Raw genomic sequence first — 9,799 nt, forward strand, 5'->3', positions numbered from 1 at the left:
TATAATTAACCCCGAACTCCCTCTTTTTGTGTATGATTCTCCCTTTTTTTATTCTTTGTCTAGACATATTTATAAATATTTTCCTCTTGCAACACTTAATTCTTGCACTAGGTTTTGAACGGACATTAGCTTGAATCACATAATTTCCTAAACAACATGAAAAGGAATGGAAAAAAACTATACTTTAGCGCTCACTGAACCAAAGGAACTCAACCCAACGATTGGGATTAGACACGCTGCGCATGCAGCTATCACTACCATGTGTAGTACAGTATGCAGCAAAACTCGTGTGACTTTTTTTATTTTTGTACTGGACAAGCGTTGTTCTCAAGTTGCCACTTAGTATTAAAATCTCGTATTTTCCGTATTTTAATAAACGTGTATATATGAGGAAAAATTGTCACTTGTTATATAGAATCTTATAATTGAAATATATTGGAACCTGAAAACCAAAAATATTTCACGCTACAATATTTCTGAACGAAAACTAAATACGTTACTGTAGCATGAAAACCTCAGATCACCGTGACTTCCATGAGTCGTGTGGAATCGTCAGTCTGGACACTGTGAAAGAGGACATCGCGATGGAGAGCAAGAGAAAAGTTGAGCAGAGCATAGTCTAATGATAAAAATTGGTGCATTTGGGATATGAATTCGAAGTTATTACTTTTAGCTTTTGTGGCTTTGTGTATAAAGCAAATGTTAGTCAAGATCATGATTTCGATACTTGCAATAAATTATGGCTTAGGCTTAGGTATAGCTAGTTCTACATAAGTCCAGTCTCCCGAGGGGTTTCTTCAGTTTGAAGAAAAGTAAATTAATAATAAATAACTGAATAAATAAGCGAGGTGAAGAGTAATCTTCGCTATTGAAAGAAACAACTATTTTATATTATTTTACTTTTACTTTAGGAATGGAAGACTATAATCAGGTCGGATATTATCAGCTACAACTGTCGAGTGCAGATTCTACAGAATGACAACTGCAACGTATTATAAACAATAATGGCTAGGCAATGCTATTGGCTTTATAACATACTGGGCTATATTCCAGACAGCAACAAGTTGCATCAATCTTTGTAACTTATGAAGGGTGTCTATAAGACCATAAAGCAGGATTTGTGAAATTCTTCCACAGTCTTGGATGTGGTATACTTCCGTCATTATTTTCTTCATAGGCCTATAGGCTTAATGAGAATGATATATCGAGAAGCGAAGTGCACTTGGCCTACGGGTAAGGCAAGCTAAGCCATTGGCGGGCCACTATGCACCCTTCACCAGTTGGGTCTAATGAAATCTTAGGTAGATCTCAAGAAATGTAACTTAGTAAAGGCATAATAAACCAAGCAGCAAATAATTGAATATGATTGATAATGACAAACGGTACTTAGTAAAAGGCATTAATAAACCAATTAGCAAACAATGAATATGATTGCTAATAAAAACGGTATAGGTTAAGTAAATGGTATACCAATATAATTAATTTTAAAAAATACGTATAATTCTTTGAAATACATAGGTCCTGTGAAAAATAAAATACAAATTCCAGCAAAACAAATAGAGTGTAAACACAAACCTCGTCTTTTCAACACGTCATATACATATATAGCTACAACATACATACATACAAGAGATAGAGAGAGAGAGAGCGAGAGAGAGAGAGAGAGAGAGAGAGAGAGAGAGAGGGTGATTAATATTTAGTATGTGAGCCTAGGTTGTCTATTACCGAATTAAGCCGTCTAGGAATACTGTCAACCAGTCTACTGCAAATATTTTCCCCACGCATTGACTCCCAACTGACAAGCAATGGCTTATGATGGCTTGTTTTACTGTTCAGAAAGGAGCCATCCCATCCTTTTGTCATAATGGCCCATAAATTTTCAATGGGATTGAGATCCGGAGATTTTGCAGGCCAGTCGATCCGAATAACTTCTGGATGCTGCTGTAACCACTTTCTTACTGGCATGCTATTATGAACAGAGGAGTTGTCCATTGCCAAGAATATGGGCAACGGTTCCGGAATCAGTAGCATCCTAACAGATGGAATCAGCACCTCGTCAAGAATGTCAACATACTGCCTGCCATTTAATCGCTCATGGATTGGCACTAAAGCACCTGGTCCGCAAGACGCCATCCAACCCCAAAGGCCAGCGGTTATCCTCCCACTTCGTCGATTTGGTTCTACATATTTATCTTCAAATCTGAAAAAAAATAGAGAGAAGGATTTAGAGAAAATATAAATTTACAGATATTCGGAGAGAAACAATGACAGTTGGTTTACTTTTAAATATAAAAGAAACTCTTTTAACTGCAGTTGTCTTCCTCTCAACAATAGATCTTATGGATTAGAAAAAAAAGGACTGGCGCCTTTTATTAAGCCATACTTTCAGTAATATTGCTATAACACCGAACTTTTAACTTTTAAGACTTGAAGTGCAATGTTAAGAAAACTATAAGGTTATTCTATAAATATATATATATATATATATATATATATATATATATATATATATATATATATATATATATACAGTTCTTCAATATGCATTTAACCAAAACTTATATAGACAAAATTATACCTTTTTCGCCTTCTTTCCTCTATTAGATGATAATATACAATTACAGACCACTTTAAATATTAAAAACAGCTACGTCAGTTGTATTTTCTGCCAGACTTAGTTTTACAGTGAAATAATTAAAAGAAATCTTTGGTTGTAGGCCTAATAGTATATATTATGAATTCGGAAAAGAGGCATAAGGAAAGTTGTCATAGCATAGTAACCTTAAATGACTTAAGTCAGTGCAATGTGTATTCAAACATTCACGAGACTCGGAGGAAAGCTAGCACGAAAGTCCTCTGCGACTGGTTTCCCGCCAAGCAGCACTTCGAAGCGGAGGCGGTCGAAGCGGAGGCGGGATTTTATAGATATTTAAACTGCTTCCTCAGTAATGACAATTCCCAACTCCCACCCTAGGTCAGATTAATTTATATCTTCTCTTGCATTATTTCTTCCTGATTACATCGTAACTTCCATTAAAGATATTTGTCAGCAGGTTTAAAAACCAGTGTAAGAGGAATATACTATTCATTAAAGCTTTAGCATATATACAGACTAGGCCTATAATACAAAGTATATCACACCTAGGCTACCACGTAAAAATATAAGGCAAAATAAGTAAATGTTCATTACCTGGTTTTTCCTGGACGCCAGCAGTGCAGTCTTCCCTGTTGGTCGTTGCAAAAAGTCTTCTCGTCACAAAATATAACAGTTTCCCAAAACTGCTCGCTCTTGGACAGATATTCGAGCGCAAACCCGAGACGATGGTCCATATGCGTCTGTGTAAGTAGAGGCTTGAGCGCAGGTTTTCCTACATAGAAGACCAGCTTCTCGAACCGAACGTCTTACAGTGTCAACTGATGTTTGTATATTTGTTTCTCGTTTCACTGAAAATGATGACGAAAACGGGTGTTTGGTTATAAAGTTAATTAACACTTCGTCTTCTTCTGCGGTTGTGCAGCGGGGTCTCCCAGATCTAGGGAGGTTTTTCAATCCTTCTCCGTCGTTGTATCGTTTTAGCCATCTATACACAGTTGTCTTGTTGATATTAAGACGATTAGCTATGTCTTTTTTTGAAAATCTGGCGAGATGCTGCTCAACTATAGCTCTCCTTGTTGGGGGTGACGTTTCCGGTCGCTGTCGGGTTGCTCCAACCATGTTTGGCAATGGCAAATGACCACAGTTGACGTCATGTTAGGCCACGCCCACAACTACATCTCCGTTACGTTCATTACATTAAATAAATTACTATGATGGCTAACATGTAAAATTCGTTTAATATTTACGTCTTTTCATATTTACCATAATTAAAAACTAAGGTGTTAATGTTTTTTCTAATGATCTAGCTATATTTTGATAAAAAATATATAACATTATACCATAAAACCATGCTAAATGAACTGTATCTTTTTATGAGCGAAGTTCCAAAATGTTTCGCCGTTGCAATTTAGTGTCATTAGAAATGTGAAGAAGGTAAGAGTTGCCAGTTAGTCACTTTTTGAACGAAAATCACTGAAATCGGGTCACTCGAGTTTTGCTGCATACTGTACAACTGAATATGGGATCATGTATCGCTTGGGAACTACAATCACTGATACTTCTTTCAGTCTTGAAAAACAAAACAAAAAGGTGAAGACTGGTTTGAATCACTTCCAAAAAAATGCATGCAACATCTCTGTAAAATGCGCAACTCTTATTCTGAAATCTTTAACATATAATTATAAAATGTTTTCGATACAAGAATGGTACAATAATCTGGCAGAGAAGGCCCTGTTCATCGACAGGAAGACGAAAATATCTGTGGGGTGTAAATAAACTCATCAAACGTGACCACGATAAATATTATCAAGGGCGTCTGGTTGGATGCGATACCCAAATGTAACATTACAATTACGTCTATCTGCTAATTTGGTTTATACATTTAGTAGCGATTGCTGGCTGCGCAAAAATGGCACGGGCGTTTAATTAGCAAAAAGGTGGGCGGGTATTAGACACGGAGGATAAGAAGACATTAATTCTCAAGATAGACATCCCACGCGGTCTATTTATGCTCAATCGCCGCTTTCTTTTACGGCAGTCAGTGCTACCATAGCGAGATAAAGGAAATGACTTTGGGCCACGTTGTTTAATGTAATCCAAATTAACGAAATAATTCCCTTATCGAGTCATGTTTACCCAGCGAACGGGCACTTAGTGACTGCCTATACCCACCTCTGCTAAGCGAGACTCGTGTTTTTAATCAATAAAAGCGAGACCAGAAACAGAACACGTTTTGATGCAGACCTAAGAGCCTCTGAGCTTCATTAGTTGTGGTGACAATTTTCCCGATTTGGAAGAAGACCGTGTGTGAAAAAACAGCCCTGCACTGTCCGTCCTAACTTAGATAACCTCAACAAAAGCCCGGGCGGGGGGGGGGGGGGGGGGGTGGGGGGGGGGGGGGGGGGTTCCTACTTGTATTTGAATTTTAATCATATAAAGGAAAATATGTTGGGTAACTGATTACACCGATTAATAGGTTCCTTACTTTAATTTTTTTCTTGTGAGCCAGTAAATTCGATATTTAGCCAAGGGAAGATAAATTACACAGAGGCCCTGCTACCGCTTTTGTTTAGCTACAAAGTAATATCCTTAAGATAAGGAAACATATGTCATATGGCTCATCATTATGAAGAGCCAGTGTGTCTTGTTCTTCAATCATCAGATCACCTATTCAAAACTCAAAACTCAGTATCACTGTCTGCAAGACTGAACAGTTAATTTCACCAACAATTCCAAACCAATTTAGTGTAAAGCAACTGATATTGCAACGTACTCACCACATACCTTGATAAGGAGCGAAAGAAGGTGACCTTCAGATTCTCACTATCTCTTAAGAGAGAGACACTTCGTCCTGTTCAGTACAGGACCTTCAGTTTTTAGGAGCCGATTACAAATTCATCACTCACAAGCAAACGCGCACCTGGAAAAGACAGGTTAATTAAAATACGGAAAAGGTTCATTAAAATATGGAAAAGGCAGAGCAATTAAAATATGGAAAAGGCAGGTTAATTAAAATATGAAAAGGCTAATTAAAATAAGGAAAAGGTTAGGTTAATTAAAATATGCAAACTACTCAAACTGCCAACTGTAATTGCGTCCACTAGGTCATGTTTGCTTTAGGATATGAATTCTCAAAATGAGTGTGACTGTGCCAGAACTCACAAACAACCTCTCGTGCACGCGTGCGCGCGCGCACATATGACATGACCGAACCATCTCATCAACAGACACTTGATTTACCATTTCACCAAAGTTAACCTCTTCCCCAATCCTCCAGGTCTGAACATTATTCGTCCTTCCTGTTTTTGTTATATTACTTTAAGTTCTTACAGTTCACCGCTATACCTTCACCACGCCCCCCTCCCACACCGCCCCCTTTGTTTTACTTTTATATTCAACATTGACTTCATTCCATTAGTGAGGAATGGCTAAATAGTCCCTTAACATATTCCAAACTGGGCTTCCATGAGCTAGGCACTTCATGCTTCTTTCCAATCATTGTCATACGTCCCGCTACTGTGCTTCAGCCATTCTCTGATGATACATATTCATCCCCATACAAGTACAAGTATACGTGTATATCGTTCCTACTCGTATATCGTTCTCATTATCAATGTTGCATTTCCCGGTTCCCATTTAACCCTCATATCACTATGTTTGCCTGTATGGTGCTTATACGTTGCATGAAACCAGTGGTTATTCAGCAACGGGACCAACGGCTTTACGTGACTTTCGAACCACGTCGAGAGTGAACTTCTATCACCAGAAATTACACATCTCTCATTCCTCAATGGAATGCCCGAGAATCGAACTCACGGCCACCGAGGTGGCAGGCCAAGACCATACCGGTCACGCTACTGAGGCGCTTTCCTATTTATGTGCATATTCCCCCCTTCAACTTTCTCCTCTTGTGGGCACTTAAAACTAAATACTTCACTATTTGCTTTTCTCATTACTATTCCCAATTGTCATTGTATTTAACTGCAAACATCAACCACTGATTAACCATTGCACTTAATTCTCGTTCCATTTTTATCTCAATTTTGCACCTAACGACTTTAAATTGTCGCAAACCTCTCGGAGAAAAAAAATAATTAAGAAAACTAAATACATTGTATCCCTTTTCCACAAAGTCTAAGGAACAAAAATATTCGTTTCCTTCATAAAAACTATCTATTAATTCTTAACTAATAATTACCTACTTCAAAAATCCATGTTACCAGCTTGATATATTATGTCCTATCTGATTTATATATACACACATATATATATATATATATATATATATATATATATATATATATATATAATATATATATATATATATTTATAAATAGATATATAGATATATAAATATATACATCTTATATATATATATATACATATATTTATGAATTAAGCGTTTTGAAGGTACGGGGCACAGAAAAAATTGACAGGAGACTAAGGCCATATTCTAATATCTGAGTAAGGTAGATGATAAGATTTTGAACGAGGAAGTAAGGCAGATGACAAATGCATTATTATTTTTTTTTTTTTCCAGGACAAGCTCCCACGGGCCAATGAATTGAAATTCAGGCTTCCAAAGAACATAGTGTTCATTGATAGGGAAAGGGCAGTGCTGGGTTAGGCCCGGGGAATTTGTATAAGGAAATATCTGGCAATTGATTGCACAAATATGGAAATTTGTCAATGGATTGCACAAATTGTGTGTATATATATATATATATTATATATATATATATATATATATATATATACACACACACACACACAATTTGTGCAATCCATTGACAAATTTCCATATTTGTGCAATCAATTGCCAGATATTTCCTTATACAAATTCCCCTGGCCTAACCCAGCACTGCCCTTTCCCTATCAATGAACACTATGTTCTTAGGAAGCCTGAATTTCAGTTCAGTGGCCCATGTGAGCTTGTCCCGAAAAATTAATAATAATAATACATTTATCATCTGCCTTACTTCCTCGATCAAAATCTTATCATCTACCTTCCCTCAGATAGTAGAATATGGCCATAGTCTCCTCTGTCATAATTATTTCTGTGCTCCTTACCTTCAAAACGCTTAATTCATTCATACATGCCTTTCAGACACCGGTCAACCACTCGAAACACGTTTAGTATCACCATACTACATCATCTTTCGAGCCCATTTTCTGACCAGCCTCGCCTACACAAAAGGCAAACTACAAAATCCAACATTTGGAGTCAATATGGTTTATAATATCCTATAAATTTAGGCGATTACATCACGTTCAATAAGGGTATCGTAGCTGTTATATCCCCCAATTAACATAAAACGGTATATACGGACTTAACCAACACGTGATTTATTTGGACGTGGATTAACGTATGAAATGATCCATATAATACCACTCATCGCATAAGACGTTCATCATTATACATTTTATAAAACAGCTTAACTTTAAGAATACCCAGGATATGGGTAAATCTTTAAATATGTCTCTAGAACGTTCTCCTCACATTACTCACCAAGAGCAGCAGACGTTGTAAAAAGCTGTGGGCTGTGAGTATCCAGTGTCCGTTCGCCAAGGATCGCTGAGCACTGGGCCTGGCAGAGGCGACGAAAGCATATCGGGTAAGCCAGCCAGCTATGCGCCACCATGGTAACCAGTTACCACTGCTCGGCTGGTTAGTTACCAGAAAACTTAAGTCGTAACTGTCTAATGCATGGCGATGGCTAGTCCTCTCCCTTACTTTTATAAAAGTTTCTTAATATGTATATCAGAATGATTACTCTCTCTCTCTCTCTCTCTCTCTCTCCACTGATCTTTCTCCCTCTCTCCACCTAGACTATTCTCTCTCTCTCTCTCTCTCTCTCTCTCTCTCTTTTAGGGTCTCCCTATGCGAGGTCAAAGATTTCCGCGACTAAAAGAACTTGGATTAGCACAGGATGTGACTGAGGTGACAACGACTCAAGTCATTAAGCTTGAGTCAACAGGCGACGTCCCACCGTCTTGGAATATTGTGATTTGTGTCGGGAATTCGCTTCATTAAATCTTAATCTCTCTCTCTCTCTCTCTCTCTCTCTCTCTCTCCTCTCTCTCTCTCTAATAAATTGTAACGTTGCCTATATATATATATATATATATATATATATATATATATATATATATATATATATATGCGTGTGTGTATGTGTGTGTGTAAACAAATTCTTCTGCTAAAACAGGATACGTCTCAAGTATAAAAGCCCATTAAAACACACTGTTTTAAAGCTAAGGGATATATTTCGGTGGAATTATTTCCACCCTTATCAAACAGTGAATTGCAGAAGGAGTTTCAATGGTAAAATATATCGTGGGAGATATGAATCACCTAAGAGCATTATCTCCCACTATATATTACACCAATGAAACTCCTTCTGTCATTGACTGCTTGGTAAGGGTGGAAGAAAGTAAACCGAAATAAATAAATAAATAAATAAATCAATAAATAAATATATAATACACACACACAGATATATATATATATATATATATAGTATATATATATATATATATATATATATAATATATATATATAATGTAACAATACATGATTCGTTGGGCAAGCAGATAAGGCATACGTAAGTAATTAGTAGATTAAGAAGGGAAAGCAATTTAGGAATACTCTTCATCAAAATTTATATACCTACTATGAATAAAGCGACTGTTATCTGCGCTTCAAACTCACAATAGAAGTACTTTTTTTTTTTTTTTTTTATCTACAGACAACTTTCGAAGCATGCGTACCGGAAGTCACGGCCAAATGCCTGTAGAAATGTAAAACCGGTTCCACACCAAACAGTCCATTACGTAAGAATAGAGATATGTATTCAGCCATCGCGTAACTTTATTCTGGTCTTCACTGTTGTTTATATGAGCCTTACGAAAACGTCGAGAAGTTTAGACTCTATAGAGGACAAATAAAGTCTGCTTTATAAAGATTGCCATACTGAACATTTTTTACTCAATTTTTAAAACTTTCTGCCAACCCTATAGTGTCAGTTTCCGTCACTGAACGCTAAAATATTTCGCCTTCTAGCATTTTTTCTGATTACGAACAAATTTATCGATTTATCATTACCTTCTGTTCATAGGCATAATAATTGGCCAGATAAATTACTCTCATTTTCCCAATACGGGTAATTTTAATATAAAGTCTCGTACGTTTACACAGCTCCA

The 9,799-nt window shown here is 36.8% G+C and overlaps 1 long non-coding RNA gene across 1 annotated transcript in view; it reads right to left on the reverse strand.

Annotated features, from left to right (window-relative positions):
* Positions 1 to 8,202, reverse strand: part of LOC135215160 (uncharacterized) — a 28,257-nt gene extending 20,055 nt beyond the window's left edge. The window contains exons 1-2 of the long non-coding RNA XR_010314605.1: positions 8,106 to 8,202; positions 5,381 to 5,516 (exon numbers count right to left, since the gene is read on the reverse strand). This is a non-coding gene — a long non-coding RNA (uncharacterized LOC135215160). The remainder of the gene's footprint in view (positions 1 to 5,380; positions 5,517 to 8,105) is intronic.
* Between the last annotated feature and the right edge of the window lie 1,597 nt (positions 8,203 to 9,799).

The sequence above is a fragment of the Macrobrachium nipponense genome, chromosome 5 (genome assembly GCF_015104395.2).
Source record: "Macrobrachium nipponense isolate FS-2020 chromosome 5, ASM1510439v2, whole genome shotgun sequence".
NCBI classification, from domain to species: Eukaryota; Metazoa; Arthropoda; class Malacostraca; order Decapoda; family Palaemonidae; genus Macrobrachium; species Macrobrachium nipponense.